The sequence below is a fragment of the Nomascus leucogenys genome, chromosome 13 (assembly GCF_006542625.1).
Source record: "Nomascus leucogenys isolate Asia chromosome 13, Asia_NLE_v1, whole genome shotgun sequence".
NCBI lineage: Eukaryota > Metazoa > Chordata > Mammalia > Primates > Hylobatidae > Nomascus > Nomascus leucogenys.
In genome coordinates, this window is record NC_044393.1 from 100,165,624 (window position 1) to 100,191,827 (window position 26,204).

General features: G+C 43.9%; 1 protein-coding gene and 1 non-coding gene across 3 annotated transcripts in view; one reads left to right on the top strand and one right to left on the bottom strand.

Moving 5' to 3' along the window:
• Nucleotides 1-715: 715 nt before the first annotated feature.
• GALNT11 (polypeptide N-acetylgalactosaminyltransferase 11) overlaps nt 716-26,204 on the top strand; it is a 74,579-nt gene continuing 49,090 nt past the window's right edge. For both annotated transcript variants that reach the window (XM_030826206.1, XM_030826208.1), the window contains exon 1: nt 716-944. The gene's annotated coding sequence lies outside the window, so the exon portion shown is untranslated. The remainder of the gene's footprint in view (nt 945-26,204) is intronic.
• On the bottom strand, nt 21,419-21,524 carry LOC115838160. Its single transcript, XR_004033201.1, has one exon. It is a non-coding gene; the product is annotated as a small nucleolar RNA U13 (small nucleolar RNA).

Genomic DNA, 26,204 nt, shown 5'->3' on the forward strand with positions numbered 1-26,204 from the left:
GCAGAAATGCAAAGAAGATTAGTATTAAGATATTCTTCAATATAACTTGGCATTATTGGCCAAAGATCAATGCCTACACCATTTTTCTTAAAAACTTGCCAAATTCTTTTATGGGATTTGTATACATTGCACTATCATCACCAAGGTATGAGTGTTTTTTTCACCACTTCTCTCTTTACACTTTAATCTACATTTTCTTCTATCACAAGTGACGTTTAACTTCTTCTAATATGTTTAAGGGCATTTGTCTTTTTATTTTTTTCTCTTATGGGGTCTCCCTGTATTGCCCAGGCTGGAGGGCAGTGGCTATTCACAGGCGCGATCCCACTACCGATCAGCACAGGAGTTTTGCCCTGCCCGGTTTCCGAGCTGGGCCGGTTCCCCACTCCTTGGGGAACCCGGTTGTCCCTGCTCCCAGGAGGTCACCACACCGATGCGGAACTCGGCGTCGCAACGCAATGGGCACAGCGCATACAGTGCAGAGCTCTGGGGCTCAAGCGCTGCTCCCGCCTCAGCCTCCGGAGTAGCCGGGGCCACAGGCAGGGCATTTGTCATTAATGGGGTCTTTTGAGACCGCAGGTGACAGGCAACAGGAGCCAGGCCACGCGCGCGCGAACGCTAGGGAGGAGTCAGCGCGCCGCGGCCGGTGACGTCAGGGCAGCGAGAGGTGACGTCCCGCTGCGCGGGGGCGGGGCCGTCTGTCACGCGGCGCCAGCGGACGCGCCGCGCTGGGCGGAGGCAGCGGCGTGGGGACTGGGCGAGGGCCCTGGGCCTGAGGAGGCGCGGCAGCCACTGCGCCCAGCGCGTGCGCGACGCCTGACTGCTGGGCCCCGGAGCAGTTCAGCCCGCCGCCGCTCCTGCGGGTCGGACTGGGGCTGTGGCGGGAGAGAAGATGCCGCAGCCCGAGTCCCAGAAGGCGGCGATCCCGGGCTGCGGGCAACGCGGTGAGTACCCGCTTGGCGGCGGCCTCCGGGCGCCCCTCAGCACCTCGAGAGCTGCGGCAGCGGCGCGCGGGGCCTGGGCAGGGTGGGGGCGGCGGCGGGGCAGCGCCTGGCTCCCCGCGGGTCCGGGGCTCCCGCACGCCCCCTAGGCGAGGCTCGTGTCTCCGGGGGACGCCGCTGCCCCTGCACCTCCCCTGGCGTCTCCTGAGGCTTGTCCGCGGGCGCGGGCGCGGGTGCGGGGCGAGGGCCAGGGCGCCGGCCTCATTTTCGGGCATTTAGGACGGAGGCACACCTGATCCTACAGCCTCCCCCAGCATTTCCTAAAATGAAGTCCAGATCAGTGTTGTCCACTTTTTAAAATTCAAAGTGCCCAGAAATAGAATATTTCACACATACACAAAACTAGGGAGAATAGTGTGAAAGGAAAACGAATCTCGGGACCCCAAATCACTAAGCCAAAGTCAAGCTGGGAGCTGCGTCAAGCAAACCTGCTCCCGTTTTATTCCTAAGACGGCTGCGAAGATAAACAGCCACACAGCTCCCTCACCCTTTGCCCAGGAGGAAATTCGCTGTGGGCCTCCACATCTTTACCCTGAAACAGTTGTGTGGAATTGCACCCTGGCAGTGTAAATTGACAGCTGATCTTCACAGGTGAGGAACAGGGACAGAACTCAAGTCACCCTTCTGCTCACCTGAGACAAATGTATGTCTGATGGCTTCCTCTGCCCTGTATTTATGTAAAAATGCAGATTCACTGAGCCAGACTAAGGCACAAGTGGCTATTCCTCTGCCTGCCCCGTGGCGTAAATTGTGTATTCAGTAAAAGGCAGAGCAGAGACTCAAAAGAATGTAGCCGTTTGTCTCTCATCTTACCCATGACTTGGAAGCCCCCACTTTGAGTTGTCCTGCCTTTCCTGCTGGAACCAGGCTATATCTGTATTTGATTGAAGACTCATTTTCCCCTACAATGTATAAAACTAGGCTGTGCCCCCACCACCTTGGGTACATGCTCTCAGGATCTCTTGAGGGCGGCGTCATGGGCCATAGGCACTCATTTGGCTCAGAATAAATCTCTTTAAAAATTTTTTTATTAGCTGGGTGCGGTGGCTCACGCTTGTAATCCCAGCACTTTGGAAGGCCAAGGCAGGCGGATCACGAGGTCAGGAGATTGAGACCATCCTGGCTAACACGGTGAAACCCCGTCTCTACTAAAAATACAAAAAATTAGCCGGGCGTAGTGGCGGGCGCCTGTAATCCCAGCTACTTGGGAGGCTGAGGCAGGAGAATGGCGTGAACCGAGGAGGCAGAGCTTGCAGTGAGCCAAGATCACGCCACTGCACTCCAGCCTGGGCGACAGAGCAAGACTCCATCTCAAAAAAATTTAATTTTTGTGGATACATAGTAGGCATATGTATTTATAGGTACATGAGATATATGATATGGCATAGAATGCATAATCACATCAGGTAAGCGGGGCATCCATCCTCTCAAGCATTTATCCTTTGTTAGTGGTACAAACAACCTGCAAGGCTCTTGTATTGGTTTGAACCCCGATGACGTGCCAACAACGCCCACGACATGAGGCGGTGTGGAGCAACACGCTGTTTTAGTAAGCGCCTGGGTGCAGACGGGTTTAGGCCTAAATGGCGTCAGCCCCAAGTGAGGAATGGGTTTTATAATGGCGTCAGCCCCAAGTGAGGAAGGGGTTTTATAGTCCTCTGTAAGCAGGAAGTGTCCCAGTCTGATGTGGCTGCTGCATAAATGTGTCCGGAGTTGATTCCTTCCAGTGGGTTCTTGGTCTCACTGACTTCAAGAATGAAGCCACGGACTGTCGCGGTGAGTGTTACAGTTCTTAAAGATGGTATGTCTAGAGTTTGTTCCTTCTGATGTTCAGATGTGTCCAGAGTTTCTTCTTTTGGTGGGTTCGTGGTCTTGCTGACTTCAGGAACGAAGCCACAGACCTTTGCAGTGAGTGTTACATCTCTTAAAGGTGGCACGTCTGGAGTTGTTTCTTCCTCCCAGTGGGTTCGTGGGCTCACTGACTTCAGGAGTGAAGCTGCAGACCTTCACAGTGAGTGTTATAGCTCTTAAAGGTGGCATGTCCAGAGTTGTTTGTTCTGCCCAGTGGGTTTGTGATCTCACTGACTTCAGGAGTGAAGCCGCAGACCTTCACAGTCAGTGTTACAGCTCATAAAGGTATTGCAGACCCAAAGAGTGAGCAGCAGCAAGGTTTATTGTGAAGAACGAAAGAGCAAAGCTTCCACAGCATGGAAGTGAACCAAGCAGGTTGCTGCTGGTAGCTCAGGTGGCCTGCTTTTATTCCCTTATTTGGCCACACCCACATCCTGCTGATTGGTCTATTTTACAGAGAGCTGATTGGTCCGTTTTACAGAGTGCTGATTGGTCCATTTTACAGAGTGCTGATTGGTCTGTTTTACAGAGTGCTGATTGATTGGTGTGTTTACAAACCTTTAGCTAGACACAGAGCGCTGATTGGTACATTTACAATCCTTTAGCTAGACAGAAAAGTTCTCCAAGTCCCCTACCCAGTTAGCTAGACACAGAGCACTGATTGGTACGTTTACAAACCTTTAGCTAGACGCAGAGCACTGATTGGTGAGTTTACAAACCTTTAGCTAGACACAGAGCCCTGATTGGTGCATTTACAGTCCTTTAGACAGAATATTTCTCAAAGTCCCCACCCAACCCAGAAGCACAGCCAGCTTCACCTCTCAATCCCCCCTCTAAACAGGACACCCCAACTACTGTTGGGAATTTGGCCGATGACTGCTCTAGCTACTTCCTGCTGGATAGGGATGAAGAAGGGGCCCTGCAGTTGTAGTGTCTTCCAGAGGGGAACTCGTTAGGCCAGTGAAAGGGCCAGCAGGTTGGCCCAGGGGTCCTTGGTAGAAGTTGTTAGTTGAGCTCATTTGGGGTTCCATTTGTAAGACCATCTGTAGCTTGATGGTCTCAATTCTAGGGGAAACAAATTTGACAAGGAGGTTAAAAATACAGGGCCCGAAGGCAAGTAATAGCAAGATGGCTGCCATGGGACCTAGAAAGGGGAGAAGCCATGTTGTCCAACTCCAGAGGTTGGTATAAGAGTTTGAAAGGCGTTGTCTGATTTCAGAAGCCTTTTCCTATAAATGCTGGGTGGCATCTCATACTATCACTGACTGGTTAGTGTAAAAACAACACTCTTCCCCTAAGAAGGTGCAGAGTCCTCCTTTCTCAGCAGTGATGAGGTCTAGGCCTCAGCGGTTTTGGAGAGTCACTGCTGCCAAAGTCTGTTTGGGATTGTAGTTAGTATCCTTACTGGATAGATTTTGTTATTTCTTGCAAACTGTCTTGAGAAATCCTTTGAGAGTGTGTGGTAGTAGGATAATGAAGTAGGTAAACTGGCTATTCCGGTTCCTGTAGCAGTGGCCATTTCTAACCCTCTAGGTAGGGGTATTAGTTGTATGGCTCTGCACTAACGGACTTGAACTTTGAGTGGTACTGATAGGGTCAGATTTCCACAAGATTAGAAGTTAGGATAATATATGTTTACACTGTTAACTTTTAGCAAACTTTTCTTCTGTTGAAAACCTTGTAAGTTTGAGATTTCAATTATTGTTTGCTATTAATAAGACCTCGTTCAGTCCATATTAACTTAGAATTGATATAGATGGCTCCTTCCTGATTCTGTAAGTACTTTAAGGTTTGGCTGAGTGCAAACAGCTCGCACATTTGAGCAAGGCAATTATTAGGCAATTTTCCTAACTCTGCTCTTCTACAGTTTCCTTATTTACTGAATACCCCTTGTGTCTTTTTTCCTTAACCACTTAACCACGTGGGAGGAACCATCTATAGTCCTGTCCTAAAGGGAGTTCCTCCTAGATCTGGTCGGACCTTTGTATGGTAATTAATTAAGATTTAGATCCCCTGTTAGGAAACCTGCTGGGTTAAGGATTTTTGATAGGAAGGCCCTGGGTTGTCAGTAGCCTCAATGCTTTCGGGCTATGCCCTTGTTTACACTGACAACAAGGTGGTATTGGAGTGTTATAGAGTTACAGAGAAGGCCTTCAGTTATCAGTTATAGGTTTTAACTTTACCCTGGCTTTTAAAGGAATAGGGTGTAGGGTCCAGCCCCACAGGGTCGGTGGGTTTTTTCCCCATGTGCAGAGATGAGAGAATGTAGAAATAAAGACACAAGACAAAGAGATAAAAGAAAAGACAGTTGGGCCTAGGGGACCACTACCACCAAGACGTGGAGACCGGTAGTGGTCCCAAATGCCAGGCTGTGCTGATATTTATTGGATACAAGACAAGGGGCAGGGTAAGGAGTGTGAGCCATCTCCAATGATAGGTAAGGTCACGTGGGTCACGTGTCCACTGGACAGGGGGGCCCTTTCCTGCCTGGCAGCCGAGGCAGAGAGAGAGAGGAGAGAGAGAGACAGCTTATGCCATTATTTCTGCTTATCAGATACTTTTAGTACTTTCACTAATTTGCTACTGCTATCTAAAAGGCAGAGCCAGGTGTATAGGATGGAACATGAAGGTGGACTAGGAGTGTGACCACTGAAGCACGGCATCACAGGGAGATGGTTAGGCCTCTGGATAACTGCGGGGGAGCCTGACTGATGTCAGGCCCTCCGCAAGAGGTGGAGGAGTAGAGTCTTCTCTAAACTACCCTGGGAAAGGGAGATTCCCTTTCCCGGTCTGCTAAGTAGTGGGTGTTTTTCCTTGACACTGACGCTACCGCTAGACCACGGGATGCTGGTGTTACTGCTAGACCAAGGAGCCCTCTGGTGGCTCTGTCTGGGCATAACAGAAGGCTCACACTCTTGTCTTCTGGTCACTTCTCACTATGTCCCCTCAGCTTCTATCTCTGTATGGCCTGGTTTTTCCTAGGTTATGATTGTAGAGTGAGGATTATTATAATATTGGAATAAAGAGTAATTGCTACAAACTAATGATTAATGATATTCATATATAATCTCTATGATCTATATTTAGTATAACTATTCTTATTTTATATATTTTATTATACTGGAACAGCTCGTGCCCTTGGTCTCTTGCCTCGGCACCTGGGTGGCTTGCCGCCCACAATAGGGTACACTGTTTTTTCTTTACTACTTCTATCTCTCTTTCTCTTTGACGACTTTGTCTCTCTTTCTGATTCCCTGTCCCTTTGTCTCTCTCTTTGACTTTCTGTGTCTCTCTTTCTCTGACTCTCTCTTTGTCTCTGTCTCATTGACTTTGTCTCTTTCTTTCTCTCTGACTCCCTCTTTGTCTCTCTCTTCCTCTGTCTCTCTCTCTGATTTTCTGTTTCTTTCTCTCTTTCCTTTCTGCTGGTCTTTCCCTGCCTCTGCCAGCCACTTATGCTGCTGTTCTCCCCTCTCCTTCCCCTTTTGATGGCTTTGGCAGTGTAAGACTGCCACCTCCTTGGGTTTTTGCACTGCGTGCAATAACTCCATGGTTTCCTTGTGGTATTTAATGGGGGTTCTCCCAGAGGTTAGGAACTCCCTTTCTTTCCATATTGCAGCATGGGCATGTAGGATTAGATAAGCATACTTGCTACCTGTATACACATTTATTCTTTTTTTCCTTTCCCAGTTCTAAGGCTCAGGTAAGTGCCACTAGTTCTCCTAACTGGGTGCTGGGCCTTAGGGGAAGAGGCTTACTTTGAAGTATGGTTACATCACTAACTATGGCATAACCTGCCCTTCGTATCCCATTCTCCACAAATGAACTTCTGTTGATATATAGATTAAGGTCAGGATTAGCTAAGGGGACTTCTAAGAGATCATCTCGGGCAGCCTAAGTCTGGACTATAGTTTGTTGGCAGTCATGCTCGATTGGTTCCCCATCCTTTGGGAGAAAAGTGGCAGAGTTGAGGGCCACGCATGTATTTGAAGCACTGATCCCTCAAAGAGTAGTGCCTGGTATCTAAGTAGGTGGTTGTCTGATAGCCATAAACTCTCTTTGGCACCTAGTATGCCGTTTACATCATGAGTAGTCCAGACAGTGAGATCCTTTCCTTGTATTATTTTGATAGCCTCTGACACTAATACGGCCACTGCCACAACTACTCTTAAACAGTGAGGCCAGCCTTTTGCTACTACATCAAATTCATTACTTAGGTATGCCACCAGTTGTCACACACGAGTCTGAGTAAGGACTCCAAGAGCTATCCCTGCTCTCTCTGTGATGTATAAAGAGAAGTTTTGTCCTGTGGGAAGGCTTAAAGCTGGAGCTTGTACTAGGGCCTGCTTTAAGGTTTTGAAGGCTGTTTCTGCCTCTGGTTCCCATTCTACTAGATGAGTATTTGCCCTCTGGGTCTCCTTGATTAGAGTATAGAGGGGCCTGGCTATCTCGCTGTATCCGGGGATCCATAGTTGGCAAAAGTGGTGATTCGAAGGAACCCCCACAACTGTTTTAATGTCTTAGGGCGAGGATAAGCCAGTATAGGCTGTATTCGTTCCTTGCTGAGGGCCCTGGTCCCTCTGGCTAAGATTAGGGATAGATATTTGACCTGCTGTAGGCAAAGCTGGGCTTTCAACCTAGATACCTTGTACCCTTGATTAGCTAGAAAGTTCAAGAGATCTAGAGTAGCCTGCTGGCATGAGGCTTCCGAACTGGTAGCCAAAAGTAAATCATCCACATACTGAAGGACCAGAGTGCCTGGACTTGAGAAGTGGCCTAGATCTTGGGCCAGTGCCTGACCAAACAGATGAGGGCGATCCCTAAACCCTTGGGGTGAGACGATCCATATAAGTTGGGACGTGTGGTCTGTGAGATCCTCAAAGGCAAAGGGAAACTGGGAGTCAGAGTGCAGGGGATACAGAAGAAGGCATCCTTGAGGTCCAGAACCGTGAACCATTCTGCTTCCTCTGGTATTTGAGAGAGCAGGGTATAGGGGTTGGGTACAACTGGATACAGAGGAATTACTGCCTCATTGATTAGTCTAAGATCTTGCACTGGTCTCCACTGACCATTCGGTTTTTGTACTCCTAGAATTGGGGTGTTGCAGGGACTGCTGCATTTCCTTACTAAGCCTTGAGCTTTTAAATGTTTAACAATATCCTGTAATCCTTTATGAGCTTCAGGCCTTAAGGGATATTGCCTTTGATAAGGAAAAATGGTGGGATCTTTTATCCTGATTTGGACTGGGTGGGCATTTTTTGCCCTTCCAAATTGTCCTTCCAATGCCCAGACTTCAAGGTAGATTGCTTCCTCAAGTAGGGGACAACAAATGGGTAACTTGTTCCCCATATTCATGTAGATAATAGCTCCAGCTTTGGCTAACATATCCCTCCCTAATAAGGGTGTGGGACTTTCAGGCATGACAAGAAAGGCGTGTGAAAAGAGCCAAGACTCCCAGTTACAACTGAGAAGGTGGGAGAAATACCTGGTTACAGGCTGTCCCAGGATTCCTCGGATGGTAACAGACCTTAAGGACAGTCGTCCAGGACAGGAGATTAACACTGAGAAGGCCACGCCAGTGTCCAGGAGGAAGTTAGTTTCCTGGCCTTCAATGGTTAAACCTACCCGGGGCTCAGTGAGGGTGATGACATGAGCTGGCGTTTGCCTGAGGCACCCTCAGTCCTGTTGTTGGATCATTTGGTTGGGGGCTTCTGACCCAGAGAACCTTTGTCCTCTGGGGCAGTGCACCTTCCAGTGATTGCCTCGGCATAGTGGACATGGACGAGGGGTCGGCTTGTTTCTCATTGGACAATCTTTTTTAAAATGTCCTTGTAAACCACACTGATAACAAGCCCTACTGGGTGCTTTGCCTGCTCCATTTTTCTGTCCTTTCTGAACCACCAAGGTTTGTTTGTCTGAGGGCCATGACTAAGGCTGCAGCCTTTCTCTGATATCGCTTTTCCTTTTGGGCCTGTTCCTCTTGGTCCCTATTATAGAACACCAAGGTTGCCAGGTTTAATAATGCCTCCAGATTTTGTTCAGGGCCCAGGGCTCGCTTTTGGAGCTTTCTCCTGATATCCACGGCTGATTGGGTGATAAACTTATCTTTTAGAATCAATTGACTCTCAAGTGAGTCGGGTGACAAGGGAGTATATTTTCTTAAGGCCTTCCGTAGCCACTTAAGGAAGGCAGAAGGATTTTCTTCCTTTCCCTGAGTTATGGTAGACATCATTGAATAATTCATGGGCTTTTTCCTAATTCTTCCTAGTCCTTCTAGAATACAGGTCAACAGATGTTTACGACTCCAGTCCCCATTATCTGAGTCGAGGTCCCAGTGGGGATCCATACTGGGGACGGCTTGCTTACCAGTAGGGAATTTGTCCCTTTCTTCAGCTGTCATTCTGCCATTTACTTGACTAAGATACCAGGTATCTCCAGACTCTCAGGCTGCAGATAAAGCTGCATTGTTTTCATTAAAGGCCTGGGTTTGATCTAAAAATAGCATGACATCTCTCCAAGTGAGATTGAAGGTTTGCCCTAGACCCTGTAGGACATCGATGTACCTATCAGGATCATCTGAAAACTTCCCCAGGTCTGCCTTGATCTGCTTTAAATCAGAGAGGGAGAAAGGGACATGTACCCTGGTTGGGCCAAATTCCCTCCCGCTACAGCTTGAAGGGGACATAACCGATAGCCCAGGGGTTTTTGTGGTCCTTTGAAGATTTCTTTGCTTATTTCCTTCTGGGCAGGGGAGATTAGAGGAGGCTTATCATTAATAGGAAAGGGAGCTATAGGGAGGATAGGATGTGGGGGGTAAGCTGAGAGGTCCTCCCGTGGGATGTAAATTGCAAACTTTGCATAGTTGTATAGTCTCCTTCAATGAAAAGAAAGCTTGGACATAAGGTGTTTCACTCCATTTGCCTTCCCTCTTACAGAAAAGGTCAAGCTTCAGGATAGTATTGTAATTTATACTTCCCTCAGGTGGCCATTTTTCCCCATCAGAGAGAGAATATTGGGGCCAGGCCATAGTGCAGTAAAAATGAGCTGCCTCTTTTTCAGGGTTTGCAGGTCAAATTGGTCCCAGTGGCTTAGGCTGCATTTCAAGGGTGAGCCTGTTGATGCCTGATTGTTTCCCATCTGAAAGACAAAACCGCCCACAGTTTTGGTTTGTTTGTTTCTCCCCCGCCCAAGAACCCACAATGGTCCCTGAACCCTGCTGATCGGAATAGTTGTGCTCACCGATGCAGCAGCAGAAACACCTCTTCCCCAAGAACCCGCAACAGTCGGTCCCTGGACCCTGCTGATCGGAATAGTTGCGCTCACTGACGCAGCAGCAGAAACACTAGTTTTCCTCCTAGACCACAAGGAGGACCGAGGAAGCTCAGATTTAGTGGCCCTTACCAATGCATTCTCAAAAAATCTGCACCCTTGCCTGTCCTCCTAGACCACAAAGAGGACCGAGAAAAATCGGATTTAGTGGCCCTTACTGATACATTCTCAAAAACCTGTTAGGGTCCTAAGCGTTCTCCTGTTAGTATTGGGACTTTACCCCTCCTGTAAAGATGTTGTGCCCCAAAAATGAAGTGGAGGGCCATACCCTGAGGGAGGGGAGGGATCTCCAGGGTTGGAAGAGTGATGCCTTTTTGTCCTCACTTATATGAATACAAGGATATCATTTCTGAAGCTCCCCATATCCTAGCTTCCAGAATAGCTTTTGTTAGGCCTGCTAGTCTGAGGAGGGTTCCTAAAATTCCGGATTGTCCCCCACCCTGACGGGGCTTTGAGCAAAAATTATGTCTTTCTAATTGGTGAGCCCGGGTGCCTAAAGAAGGTTAACAGAGTTCTGGAGTTTATACTAGAAATCATTCTTACTAGAAAAGCACCAGAGACAGGAAGTGGTTTCTAGAAGTGGGACTAGCCTCAGAGAAGAGAGGCGAGAGAAAGTTTTTCTGACAAGCGTTAGGACCCAGGAGGCAAGGGTCAGGATAGATAGGATAGATGGGCAAGTCTCACTTGGGCGACATGACTTTGAGAGTTCTGCTCATGGCCAAGGGTCAACCAACTTGTTGTCAGGACCCCGGAGCTGAATGGATTTCCTCTCTGTTAACCCTCGGCTCAGCCTGGAAGTACAGGAAAAGCAGAAAGCTGGTTCCAGGCCAACCAACGCTCCCAACTCCGAAGAGTCAGGGGTTGTTAGCCCTTTCCCAGAAAGCCTGACACCCGTGTCTTTAGTCCAGTGGCTGTGCTAGTCACTTTTAACTGGCTGACAGGTGCCTGGTATTTAGCCCCCGAATTCTAAGGAAAAATAGGACAGAATAGCAAGCGAAAGGGGTCAGATGGTACTCACTGCTTGACAGTAGCGTCAGCCCCAAGTGAGGACAGGGAAGGGGTTTTACAGTCCTCTGTAAGCAGGAATTGTCCCAGTCTGACATGGCTGCTGTGTAGTGCCCACTGGCCTCCCTCTCGATCTTCAGGGGTGTCTTCCAGCCAGCTCTCTTCCTGCTTCTGCTAACTTGCTGATGCATGCTGCTGGCGCAACTGTCCTTGTGCATTGGGACTGGGCTTGAGGAGGGAGGAAGTATTCATTCCTTTAAGCTTTCAGGCTTGGGGGAGAATCTTTCACAACCCAATGATACTCTTTTAAAGTTACTTTAAAATGTGCAATAAAGTATTGTTGACTGTAGTCATGCTGTTGTGCTATCAAATACTAGATCTTATGCATTCTATGTAACTATATTTTTGTATACATTAACTGTCTCTCCCCTCACTCCCTTCTCAGCCTCTGGTAACCATCATCTAGTCTCTCTCTCCGTGAGTTCAATTGTTTTAATTTTTAGCTTCTGCAAATAAGTGACAACAGGCAAAGTTTGTCATTCTGTGTGCCTGGCTTATTTTACTTAACATAATGACCTCTAGTTCTATCCCTGTTGTTGCAAATGACGGTATCTCATTCTTTTTTATGGCTGAATAGTACTCCATTGTGTATATGTATCATGTTTTCTTTATCCATTCATTTGTTGATGGACATTTAGGTTGCTTCCATATCTTGGCTATTGTGAACAGTGCTGCAGGAAACATGAGACTGCAGACCTCTTTGGTATACTGATTTCCTTTCTTTTGGGTATATAATATGAGTGGGATTGCTGAATCACATGGTAGCTCTATTTTTAGTTTTTGGGGAACCTCCAGACTGGTCTCCATAGTGCTTGTACTAATTTACATTCCCACCAATGGTGTATGAGGATTCCCTTTTCTCCACATGCTCACCATCATTCATTATTGCCTGTCTTTTGGATATAAGCCATTTTAACTGGGGTGAGATGATATCTCCTTGTAGTTTTGTTTTACATTTCTCTGATCAGTGATGTTGAGCACCTTTTCATATGCCTGTATGTCTTATTTTGAGAAATGTCTATTGGTATGTCTATTTGTATGTCTTATTTTGAGAAATGTCTGTTCAGACCTTTGTTCATTTTTTAATTAGGATTATTAGATTTTTTTCCTATAGCATTGTTTGAGCTTCTTATGTATTCTGGTTATTCATCCCTTGCCAGATGGATAGTTTGCAAATACTTTCTCCTGGTCTGTAGGTTGTGTCTTCACTTTGTTGTTTCCTTTGTTGTGCAGAAGCTTTTTAACTTGATGTGATACCATTTGTCCATGTATGCTGTGGTGGGGTATTACTCCAGAAATCTCTGCCTGGTTCAATGTCCTGGAGATTTTCTCCAGTGTTTTCTTTTAGTAGTTTCATAGCTTGAGGTCTTAAGTCTTTAATCCATTTTAATTTCATTTTTGTGTGTAGTGAGAGATAGGGGTCTAGTTTCATTCTTCTGCATATGTATATCAAGTTTTCCCGGCACCATTTATTGAAGAGACACCCATTTTCCCAATGTATGTTCTTGGTACTTTTGTCAAAAATGAGTTCACTGTAGATGTATGAATTTGTTTCTGGGTTCTCCATTCTGTTTCATTGGTCTGTGTGTCTGTTTTTATGCTGGTGCCATGCTATTTTGGTTACTATAGCTCTTTAGTATAATTTGAAGTTGTAATTTGGAGTCAGATAACGTGAAGTCAAGTAATGTCATTCCTTCAGTTTTGTTGTTTTTGCTCAGATAGCGTAGGCTATTCTGGGTCTTTTGTTATTCCATATAAGTTTTAGGATTTTTTTTTTTCTGTTTCTGTGAAGAATGTCTTTGGTTCATTGATATTTTGATAGGGATTGCATTGAATCTGTAGGTTGTTTTGGGTGGTATGGATATTTTAACAGTATTGATTCTTCCAGTTGGTGAATGTGGAACATCTTTCCTTTTGTGTGTGCATGTCTTCGAATTTTTTTTTTTTTTTTGAGACACAGTCTTGCTTTGTTGCCCAGGTTGGAGTGCACTGGTGTGATCTTGGCTCACTGCAACCTCCACTTCCTGGGTTCACATGATTCTCCTGCCTCAGCCTCCTGAGTAGCTGGGATTACAGGTGACCACCACCACGCCCAGCTAATTTTTGTAATTTTAGTAGAGATAGGGGTCTCGCCATGTTGGCCAGGCTGGTCTCGAACTCCTGACCTCAGATGAGCTGCCTGCCTCAGCCTCCCAAAGTGCTTGTATTACAGGCCTAAGCCACTGTGCCAGGCCCGTCTTCTTAATTTCTTGTATCAGTGTTTTATAGTTTTCATTGTAGAGATCATTCACTGCCGAGACCAGCTCGGTCATAGAGACCCTTACCCAGTGGCGCTAGAGGAATTAAAGACACACACACAGAAATATAGAGTGTGGAATGGGAAATCAGGGGTCTCACAGCCTTCAGAGCTGAGAGCCATAAACAGAGATTTACCCACATATTTATTGACAGCAAGCCAGTCATAAGATTTACTATAAGTATTCCTTACGGGAAATAAAGGGATGGGCAGAAATAAAGGAATGGGCTCTGGCTGGTTACCTGCAGCATGAACATGTCCTTAAGGCACAGATCGCTTATGCTATTGTTTGTGGTTTAAGAATGCCTTAAGTGGTTTTCCACCCTGGGTGGGTCAGGTGTTCCTTGCCCTCATTCCGGTAAACTGACAACCCTCCAGCATTGTGTCAAGGCCGTCACGGGCATGTCACAGTGCTGCAGAGATTTTGTTTATGGCCAGTTTTGGGGCCAGTTTATGGCCAGATTTTGGGGCCTGTTCCCAACATGTCCCCCTTTGTTTTGCAAAGTGATAAAAGCAAAAGCAGGTTTGTCATGGTGAGCTACTTCTTGCAGGAGTCAGGATCCACATCTGCAGAGTATACAGAGACAAACAACACAGATTAAAAGCACAATCATTGTTGAAATCACAGAGCTTCCAAGTGTTTTTCTCCATTTTAATAGGTTACTAGCTGCTAATCTGTCTGCAGCTCCTTCGAGCACTCCAGTTCCTGGCATTAAGGTCAAGTGTGCCTGGGATGCTTTAAATATTTGTTCTTTTAATTTTGCAATATCCAAAGACAAGTTTGCAGAGTGTCCTTCTAGATGCTTTTTTATTCTTTCCTAAATTTTGATTTTATTAAGAGCTATTAATAGTCTCCACAAATCCTTGTTTAGCTCCTACAACGGGCCATATCATTTGAGGTTGAGGTGCCACTATGCTGCCATGGTTCCAGATAATAGGAACTCTTGCCATACTTCTTACCATTTCTACCATCTGACCATTTTGTTCAGACCAGCTGAACATAGTGTGGCCATGGCACGCAGACTGAGAGGTGCAGTTCAAGCTAAACATCCCCTAGGGGACCAATCAATTCCTTAGGAATCACTGCACAGCACCTCTGCCTGTTCTGCAATGCAATTTTCCTAAACAAGTACATTCATTTTTTCTGGCCAGGTTCAATTTTATTTACAAATAGGTTTTTGAGGGTGGTATGCCTCAATTATAGGAGCAGATTCATTATGGTAAATACTGAGATCAGAAAGCATATGTAACTGTGTCATAGAGTGATTGCATCCAGGCATTGTTGCCAGCCAAGATGGATAAATATGCCCAATAAGTGTAATTGTTCTCTGTGTCAGCCCTTGTTGAAGGAATATCATGGCAATGTTGATCACTGCTATCACAGCTATCATTAAATTACTTATTGTGACTGGTTGTCCTGCTTTCCTCAGGTTTTCTTCCACCATCTGTGACAGCTTCTTGTTCTGTCCCCAGGTGGGTGGCTGTGTTCGATGGGTGTTGCTCATGACAGTTGGGGTCCTCCTCATCATCAGTCTTGACATGGCTGCAACTGGGGGTCCTCAGGATCCTCCCAGAATCTTTTCCCTGGCATCTGGCTTATGATAAGGTTTCAGGTGTTTTGATGGTATCCAAATCGGCTGTTGATTTGGTCCTGGAGAAACACAAGCATAACCTCTACCCCAAGTTATTATTTTACCTATTTCCCAACTTTTTGTTATTGGGTCTGTCCACCAAACCAGTTGTTCTGCTTCTGTCTTTGCAGCTGGTTTCTGTAGATGCTGTTCAGCTGCTGATAGCATCTGGCCTTTAGGCAGGCTCAAAAAATTTAAAGTTAAGAATGCTAGATTCGATTATATATGGGCTGTCCCGTAATCCATTTCCCCCTTTCTGTTTTTGCAACTGCTGTTTCAGGAAGAGATTCATTCTTTCCACTATGGCTTGTCCTTGAGAATTATATGGGATACCAGTAATGTGTTTAATATTCCATATAGAGAAAAATGTAGCTAGAGCTTGGCTAGTATAGCCTGGGGAATTATCTGTTTCAATAGAAGCTGGAATGCCCATCACCACAAAATACTGCAAGAGGTGACGTTTAACACAGGCAGAAGACTCTCCTGATTGGCATGTAGCCCAGACAAAATGAGAAAAGGTGTCCACACACACATGTACATAAACTAGTCTCCCAAACGAGGGAACATGGGTGACCTCCATTTGCCAAAGAGAATTAGTTTCCAGTTCTCGAGGATTAGCTCCTCCTGTAAAAGATGAGGAAGGCACCACTTGGCAAGTTGGGCATCGCTGGATAATAGCTTTAGCTTCTTTCCAGGTAATGCTGTATCTGCGTTTGAGACCAGAGGCATTAACATGAGTTAAATCGTGAAAGTGTCTGGCATTAGATATTACATTAGCAACAAGGCGATCAGCCATTTGATTCCCTTCAGTCAAAGATCCTAGAAGAGGTGTATAAGCCCTAATGTGAGTGATGTAAAAAGGGTGCATTCTACTCCTAACTGCTGCTTGCAGTTGGGTAAATAAAGTAATCAGTTGTTCATCTGTCTGACATTGTAACTGAGCGTTTTCAATTAACTGTGTGGAATGAACCATGTATGAAGAATCAGAAATCACATTAATAGGCATATTAAAAGCAGTCAGTACCTCAATTACAGCTACAAGCTCTGCTTTTTGAGCTGAACCATAGGGCCTCTGAAAAACTTTACTTTTTGAGCCAGAATAAGAAGCTTTACCATTGCTAGACCCATCTGTAAAAACATTCTCAGCACCTTCAATTGGTTTAAATTTAGTTATTCTAGGGAGAATCCAATTACTTATTGTGCCTGGTTGTCCAGCTTTCCTCAGGTTTTCTTCCGCCATCTGTGACAGCTTCTCGATCTGTCCCCAGGTGGGTGGCTGTGTTTGATGGGTGTTGCTCGTTGACAGTTGGGGTCCTCCTCAGCGTCAGTCTTGACATGGCTGCAACCAGGAGTCCTTGGGATCTCTTCCTTGGCATCTGTCTTATGATAAGGTTTCAGGTATCTTGATGGTATCCAAATCGGCTGTTGATTTGGTCCTGGAGAAACACAAGCATAATCTCTACCCCAAGTTATTATTTTACCTATTTCCCAACTGTTTGTTATCAGGTCTCTCCACCAAACCAGTTCAAAAATTCAAAGTTTTGTTTTAAGAAAATGGTTATCGAGAATACCCACAAAGTCAGCTAAATGGGTTTGCCAAGTAAGACTATTTATAAAACTTGCTGTATTTGTGCCTTTGTGAGAAGGACAATAATTTTTCCAGGATCATATCCATGTAATTTAACAATCCGAGTTCTGCCATTTCCTATCATATTGCTATCATAGTAGTGATTTGATCCAAATAAGGAGTTAGAGTCCATGAATTAGCATGTGGAAGAAAAAGCCATTCTACTAAGTCCAGCTCTTGGACAGTAACACCACTAGGTGAATGCTGAGTTGGAAAAATTAGCAAATCTAGAGTCTTCTCTGGATCTATTCTATTTGAGCTTTATGGACTTGCTTTTCAATCAGTTGTAACTCTGCCTCAGCTTCCTTTGTTAATTGCTGAGGGCTAGTGAGACCAGGATCTCCTCTAAGGATAGAAAATAGATTACTCATGGCATAGGTAGGAATGCCTAGAGCAGGTCCTATCCAATTAATGTCCCCTAGTAATTTTTGAAAGTCATTTAATGTTTTCATTTGATCCCTACATATGGCTACTTTCTGTGGCACAATGGTAGTGTCATTTACTAAGATCCCCAAGTAGGAGTAAGGAGGAGTAGTCTGAATTTTGTCAGGAGCTGTAATTAAGCCAGCAGGAGAAATTGAATTTTGCAAGTGATCATAATATCAGAGTAACATTTCTCGAGTGGGGGCAGCACAAAGTATGTCATCCATATAATGAATAATGTAACACTGAAAATTTTTTATGAGTAGGTTCAATTGCTTGCCCTACATACATCTGGCAAATTGTTTGACTGTTTAACATACCTTGTAGCAACACTTTCCAATGAAAATGCTTAGCAGGCTTAAGCTGCAAGTTGTTTACTGCAAGAATTGTAAATGAAAACCATTCACAGTCCTGCTCAGCTAAGGGGATAGTAAAGAAACAGTATTTTAAATCTATGACTATTAAAGGCCAAGTTTTTGGAATCAGCAGGAGAAGGCAATCCTGGCTGTGATGCTCCTATAGGTTGTATAACTGAATTAATGGCTTTTAAGTCAGTTAACATTCTCCATTTACCTGATTTTTTCTTAATTATGAAAACTGGAGAATTCCAAGGGGAAAATGTTGCAGCTATGTGTCCCTTTTCTAATTGTTCAGTAATTAAGTCTTCTAAAGCCTCCAGTTTCTCTTTACTCAGGGGCCATTGTTCTGTCCAAATTGGCTTATCTGTTAACCATTTTAAAGGTATAGGTTCTAGAGGCTTAACAATGGCCTCCATCAAACATGATATCCCAAACCTTGGCAGGAACTTTGTCTTTCCACTTGAAGCAGTTCCATCAAACCTTGCAAATTTTTTCCTGTTCCCATACCAGGGACATACCCCATTTCATGCATCATATGTTGACTTTGAGGACTATGTAATTGTTCTGGAATTAGAACTTGTGCTCCCCATTGTTGTAATAAATCTCTTCCCCATAAATTTATAGGTACAGAAGTTATAATTGGTTGAATAGTCCCAGGTTGTCCATCGGGCCCTTCACAATGCAAAATATAACTACTTTGATACACTTCAGGGGCTTTACCAACTCCAACTATGTTAAATTGAGTGGGTTGAATTGGCCATGCAGACGGCCAGTGCTGTAGAGAAATGATTGAAATGTCCGCTCCTTTATCTACAAACCTTTAAATTTCTTTCCCTGAATAGTTATTTCACAGGTAGGACGTTTATCAGTAATTTGATTCACCTAATAAGCCGCTTTGCCTTGTTTATTTGTGCTTCCAAATCCTCCTGTTCATTTAATTTCACTTTTCCCCATTTCCACATATGGCACAATTAGGAGCTGTGCTATATAGTCTCCTGGCTCTGCTTTCCAGGGAACAGAAGTAGATGCAACAATTTGAATTTCCCCATTGTAATCGGAATCAGTGACTCCTGTTTGTACTTGTACCCCTTTTAAATTTAAACTAGACCTGCCTAGAGGTAAGCTTATCATCCCTGCTGGCAAGGGTCCACAGGCTCCTGTTGGGACCTTTTGTGGGGATTCCCCAGGCAGAAGGCTCACAGCTTTTGTGCAGAGTAAATCTACTTGCAGCATTACCGGCTGTGGCGGGGGACAGACATTGTACGGGGGTGAGGGAATGGCCTGAGCCAGAAACGCCCTGGTTTGAAACAGGGCCCGGAACTGGCCCCTCATGGTGTTTCCCCAATTTAAAAGGAAAAGGCTCAAATGTAGCTATAATATTTCCCTGTTTATCTCGGGGGTGTATTCTAACAGGGAACTGCCAAGCCTCTGAATCACCCTCTCATCTAGCTTGCTGAATTCCTGCCTGAATAGAACTGAGAGCAGTTGCTTGAGGCGCAGCTTGAACAGTCAGTGGGGCAACTACTTTTCACCCAGTGTCCTCTGGAAAAGAAAGATCTGGAGGGTCAGGCTACTCTTTTTCTTCAAAATAATGAGGGAGTACAGAAGGATAGGGATGAACCTCTCCCTCCTTTGCCACTTTACCTTTAGCTGGCAAATAAACCTGCTCTGTTACTTCATTATACTCTCCTTCCTCCTCATCAGTGTGAAAAGGTTCCAAGGCGGAATGAACCAGAGCCCACACTTGTCCCATTGTTACCCTGATGCTTCCAAGCTCCCCTTCTTACTCACTACAGGGACTAATAATTAAGAGTACTTGGGTGTCCTCCAGCTTAGTTCCACGTTCTCCAACTGTTGCTCTGGCGACCCTTTGACCTGGGTTTGAGCCCTACATATGGGCACTACTTGCTGAGACCAGCTTGGTCATGGAGACCCTAACCGAGTGGCGCTAGAGGAATTAAAGACACACACACAGAAATATAGTGTGGAATGGGAAATCAGGGGTCTCACAGCCTTCAGAGCTGAGAGCTATGAACAGAGATTTACCCACATATTTATTGACAGCAAGCCAGTCGTAAGATTTACTATAAGTATTCCTTACGGGAAATAAAGGGATGGGCCAAAATAAAAGGATGGGCTCTGGCTGGTTACCTGCAGCATGAACATGTCCTTAAGGCAGAGATCGCTCATGCTATTGTTTGTGGTTTAAGAACATCTTAAGTGGTTTTCCACCCTGGGTAGGCCAGGTGTTCCTTGCCCTCATTCCGGTAAACCGACAACCTTCCAGCATTGCGTCAAGGCCATCATGAGCATGTCACAGTGCTGCAAAGATTTTGTTTATGGCCAGATTTGGGGCCTGTTCCCAACAGTTCATTTGGTTAATTCCTAGTATTTAATTTTATTTGTGGCTATTGTAAATGGGATTACTTTCTTGATTTCTTTTTTCAGATTGTTTGCTGTTGGCCTAGATAAATGCTCTGATATTTGTATATTGATTTTGTGTCCTGCAACTTTACTGAATTTATCAGTTCTAATAGTTTTGGTTTGTTTTATTGAGCACTCCTTATTTTCTGGCACTGCAAGAGCCATCTTGCATATTTCCTGTCCCAGTCCTAGAATCCACCATTTTTCTAAGGACTTCTGGTCCTTTTTTATTGGAGAATGATATTAAAAACCAAGAACTGGATGTGTGTTAAGCCATTCTTGCATTACTATGAAGAAATACCAGAGACTGGGTAATTCATAAAGAAAAGACATTTAATTGGTTCAGGGTTCTGCAGGCTTTACAGGAAGCATGGTGCTGGCATCTGCTTGGCTTCTAGGAAGGCCTCGGGAAGCATCCAATCATGGCAGAAGGTGAAGGGGGAGCAGGCACGTCACTTGGTGAAAGCAGGAGCAAGCAAGAGAGAGTGGTAGGGGAGGTGCCACATACTTTTAAATGACCAGATCTTGCAAGAACTCCCTGTCAGCAAGTCAGCAGCAAGCCATGAGGGATCGATTCGCTCCCATGATCCAAGCGTCTCCCACCAGGCCCCACCTCCAGCACTGGATCATGTATCTGCCTCTATCATATTACACAGAAGTTGCCCTGCCCTAAAAATTCCCCTGTGCTTCATATTGAACCCTCTGCCTCCCCACCCTATGAGCCCCTGACTACTACTTATCTGTTTATCATCTCTATAGTTTTACCTTTTCCAGAATGTCATACAATGGAAAGCATTCAATATGTAGCCTTTTCAAGCTGGCATCTTTCATTTAGCAATATGCATTTCAGTTTCTTTCACATCTTTGTGTAGTTTGATAGTTCTTCTTTTTGCTAAATAAAACTCCATTGTATGGATGTACCACTGTTCATTCATCTTTTGAGGGACTTCTTAGTTGTTTGCTTCCAAGTTTTGGTGGTTATAAATAAAGCTGCTATGAGGTTTCATATGCAGGTTTTTGTGTTGGTGAGTTTTGATAGTTTAAAGAAATTGGTACATTTTTTCTTGTATTTGTGGGCATAGAGTTATTTGTAATATTTCTTTATTATCCTTTTACTGTTCATGGGAACAGTATGATGACTCGTTCTTCATTGCTGATATTGGTAACTTGTCTTTTCTCTTTTTTCTTAGGGAAGAGAGGGTACAATCTAATCAGTTTTACCTGGCTAGATGTTTATCACCTTATTTGATCTTTTTAAAGAACCAGCTTTTGGTTTTTCTCCTACTGTTTTCCTTTTTCCAATTTCATTGATTTCTACTTTAATTTTTATTGTATTTTTCTTCTGATTGCCTGAGGCTTAAATTGTTTTCCTTTTTATTTTTAATTTTTTATTTTTTAATTTTCTACTAAGTTCATGTCAGACAAGTAAAATGGGCTGACTTTGTAATAAGATTTAAGGGAGGCATATTTCCCACAAGCACATGAAAACCCAGTCACCACACTTATGAACTATAAAAGAATCAAATTGTTCTTCTTTCTCTGGTTTTCAGAAGTGCAAGTTTAGGTTATTGACTTCTGATCTTTCTTCCTTTCTAATATTTTCATTTAATGCTGCATGTTTTTCTCTAAACATTGTGTGCTTTGTATCCCACAAATGTTGATAAGTTATATTTTCATTTTTACTTTAGTTCAATATATTGTTTAATTTTTGAGACTTCTTAGACCCATGGGTTATTTAGAAGTGTGTTAATTTCTAGATACTTGGGGATTTTCCAGATATCTCTGTTACTGATTTCTAGTTTAATTCATGTTATTCTAGACCATGTTTTGTATGCTTTCTAGTCTTGAATCTGTTAAGATGTGTTTTATGGTCCAGAATGTGGTCTATATTGGTAAATGTGAGCTAGAGAAGAATGTATATCTACTATTGTTGGATGGAATTTTCTATAAATGTCATTTAGATCAGGTTGATAGCACTGTGTTGTTCAAGTTATCAGTTTCTTTACTGATTTTCTGGCTGCTTGATCTATCAGTAACTGACAGTGTTGAAGTCTCCAACTGTAGTAGTGGATTTGTCTCTGTATATTTTTCTTTGTTTTTGCCTCATGTATTATGATGCCTTCTTATTTGAAGCATACACATTCAAGATTGTTACGTCTTCTTGGAGAACCGACCTCTTTATTATATAAGACCCTTTTTGTCCCTGATTATCAGACAAAATCTGTTTTGTCTGCAGTTACAATTACTCCAGCTTTCTTTTGATTTGTAATGTCAGCATGATGTATCTTTCCCCATCCCTTTACTGTTAGCATATCTAAAGCTTTATAGTTCAAGTTGGTTTCTTACAGACATGATATAGTTAAGTCTTTTTAAAAAATTTTGTCCACTGTGACACTCTCTTTTGATTGGTGTAATTAGACAATTCACGTTAGAAGTGATTATTAATATCGTTGGATTAGCATCTTCCATCATTGTTCTGCACTTACTGCTTTTTTCTTTCTTTTTTTCCTTTTTTTTTTTTTTTTTTTTTTTTGAGATGGAGTCTCCCTCTGTCGCCCAGGCTAGAGAGCAGTGGCGTGATCTTGGCTCACTGCAAGCTCCGCCTCCTGGGTTCACGCCATTCTTCTGCCTCAGCCTCCCGAGTAACTGGGACTACAGGCACCTGCCACCATGCCCGGCTAATTTTTTGTATTTTTAGTAGAGACGGGGTTTTACCGTGTTAGCCAGGATGGTCTCGATCTCCTGACCTCATGATACGCCCACTTTGGCCTCCCAGAGTGCTGGGATTACAGGTGTGAGCCACCGCGCCTGGCCTTTTATTTCTTTTTAATTGGACATTTTATGTGATTCAACTTTATCTCCTCTCTTATCTTGTATGAGCTTCCTATTCTTACAACACAACTTATCTTACAGTTCTGGAAGTCAGAAGTCTGAAATGCGTCTCAGGGGACTAAACTCAAGGTGTTGGCGGGGCTGTTTCACTTTTTTCAGGTTCTGGGAGAGAATCTGTTTCCTTGCCCTATTGAGAAGCCACCTGCAGTCCTTGGCTTGTGGCCCTTTTCTTCCATCTTCAAAGCTAGCAGTAGGTCGAGTTCTTCTCACATTGCATCAACTCTGATCTCCTCTTTTGCCTCCCTCTTTCACATTTAAGGACCCTTGTAATTATATTGGGTCTACCCACATAATCCAGAATAATCTCTGTATTTTAACGTCATCTGAGTAGCAACTTTAATCTCATCTGCTACCTTAATTCTAGGGATTAGGATGTGTACATTTCTGAGGGGGCCATTATCAGGGAATCTGCCCCTATATTCATGTAGGTTTTCTATTTTCCTTAAGCGTCGGCCAGCTTGAGAAATAAAGGGACAGAGTACAAAAGAGAAATTTTAAAGCTGGGCATCCGGGGGAGACATCACATGTCGGTAGGTTCCGTGACACCCCACAAGCCACAAAAACCAGCAAGTTTTTATTAGGGATTTTCAAAAGGGGAGGGAGTGTGCGAATAGGTGTGGGTCACAGACATTAAGTATTTTACAAGGTAATAGAATATCACAAGGCAAGTGGAGGCAGGGCGAGATCACAGGACTACAGGACCGGGGCAAAATTAAAATTGCTAATGAAGTTTCAGGCACCATTGTCATTGATAACATCTTATCAGGAGACAGGGTTTTGAGATCAAGCAGTCTGACCAAAATTTATTAGGCGGGAATTTCCTCTTCCTAATAAGCCTGGGAGCGCTATGGGAGACTGGGGTCTATTTCACCCCTGTAGTCTCGACCATAAGAGACGGGCACACCTGGGGGGGGGGGCTGTTTATGAGCCTATACCTCCAGGCATGTGTTCTCTTTCCCAGGGATGTTCCTTGCTGAAAAAAATTCAGCAATATTTCTCCCATTTGCTTTTGAAAGAAGAGAAATATGGTTCTGTTCTGCCCGGCTCACTGGCGGTCAGAGTTTAAGGTTATCTTTCTTATTCCCTGAACAATTGCTGTTATCCTGTTCTTTTTTCAAGGTGCCCAGATTTCATATTGCTCAAACACACATGCTGTACAATTTGTGCAGTTAATGCAATTATCATAGGTCCTGGGGCGACGTACATCTTCCTCAGCTGACAGGATTAAGAGATTAAAGACAGGCATAGGAAATCACAAGGGTATTGATTGGGGAAGTGATAAGTGTCCACGAAATCTTTACAATTTATGTTTAGAGATTGCAGTAAAGACAGGCATAAGAAATTATAAAAGTATTAATTTGGGAAACTAATAAATGTCCATGAAATCTTCACAATCCACGTTCTTCTGCCATGGCTTCAGCCGGTCCCTCCATTTGGGGTCCCTGACTTCCTGCAACAGACCATTATTCCGTCAGTTACCATGTAGCATATCAATTATACTTCTTTTAAAAAGTTTTTAGGAGGCTGAGGCAGGAGAATCGCTTAAATTTGGGAGGCAGAAGTTGCAGTGAGCCAAGATCATGCCACTGCATTCCAGCCTGGGCAATAAGAGCAAAACTGTCTCAAAAAAAAAAAAAAAGTTTTTAAGCTGGGTGCTGTGGCTCACCCCTGTAATCCCAGGACTTTGGGAGGCCAAGGCAGGTGGATCACTTGAGGTCAGGAGTTTGAGACATGGGCATGCTGGCGCACGTCTGTCGTCCCAGCTACTCAGGAGGCTGAGGCAGAAGAATTGCTTGAACCTGGGAGGTGGAGGTTGCAGTGAGCCAAGATTGTGCCACTTCCAGCCTAGGTGACAGAGTGAGACTCTGTCTCAAAAAAAAAAAAAAAAAGAAAAAAAATTCTAATGTGTAGAAAGCAAAAGTTCCTCTTCAAAGCTTCCCCTTTAAATCATAAATATTATTGATATCTTTTCTCAGAACTAACTTTCTTCAAGTTTCTTATTTTATAGTAATAACTCTGTTAAGCCTTATGTAGCAAATGGGACAGAATAAGCATACTCTGACTTCAGTATCTGTGTTAAACATGCTCACAGGCACATAATACATTTTGTGTCCTTGTACCTTAGTCAAATTATTTGTGCTGAACGTGCCCAGGCATGTCCCAGCTTGCAGCGTCCTCCCTTATTTGGGAATATTATTACTTTTCTAAATCCTTTCGTAAGTAACTTCCTTTTTTCCTTTGTTCCTCACTGCCTTTACCTATTTAGAAAAGTTTTGAACTGTTAGCCAATCGGGTTTTAGTTTAGATTGTGAGGTCTGGCTCCAGCCAATGGAGTCAGAACACAGCAATAGGGACCTCATGTGTAAAGGATAAATATTCTAGTGTCTTTTTTACTTTGTGTGTGCTCGTGGCAGGATTGCTGATGGGCACCACCCTTTCTGCAGAGAGTAAACATCGCCTTGCTAAGGAAACTTTTTGTCTGATTGCTGATTCTTCTCTGCCACATCGGGGAATAAGCATTTATTTCCAAAATAGCGTTTACTGTAGAGTTTACAATATACATTTCATTTTATTTTTCAATTGGCATATAATTGTATATATTTATGGGGTACATAGTGATGTTTCTATACATATATCAGTGATCAGATCAGAGTAATTAGCATATCCATCATCTCATACATTTATCATTTCTTTGTGTTGGGAACATTCAATATTCTCCTTATAGCTATTTGAAACTGTACAATATGCTATTGTTAACTGTAGTCATCCTACAGTGCTATAGACCACTAGAACTTATTCCTCCTATCTAGCTATAATTTTGTATCCTTTAGCAAATCTCTTCCCATCTCCTCCCTTCACCTACCCTTCCCAGCCTCTAGTATCCTCTGTTCAAATTTTTCTGTGAGATCAACTGTTTTTCAGCTTCCATATATGAATGAGAATATGTGGTGTTTAATTTTCTGTTCCTGGCTTATTTCACTTACTATCCTCCAGTTCCATCCATGTTGCTGTGAATGACAGGATTCCACTCAAATTATGGCTGAATAGTATTTCATTGTGTTTGTATTCCACATTTTCTTTATCTGTTCATCTGTTGGACACCCAGATTCATTCCGTATCTTGGCTATTGTGAATAACACTGCAGTTAACATGGGGATGTAGATGTCTCTTCGATATACCAATTTCCTTTCCTTTGGATAAATGCCCAGTAGTGGGATTGCTGATTCATATGGTATGCTATTTGTAGATTTTGAGGAACCTCTATACTGTTTTCCATAGTGGCTGTACTACTAGTTGATATTCTCACCC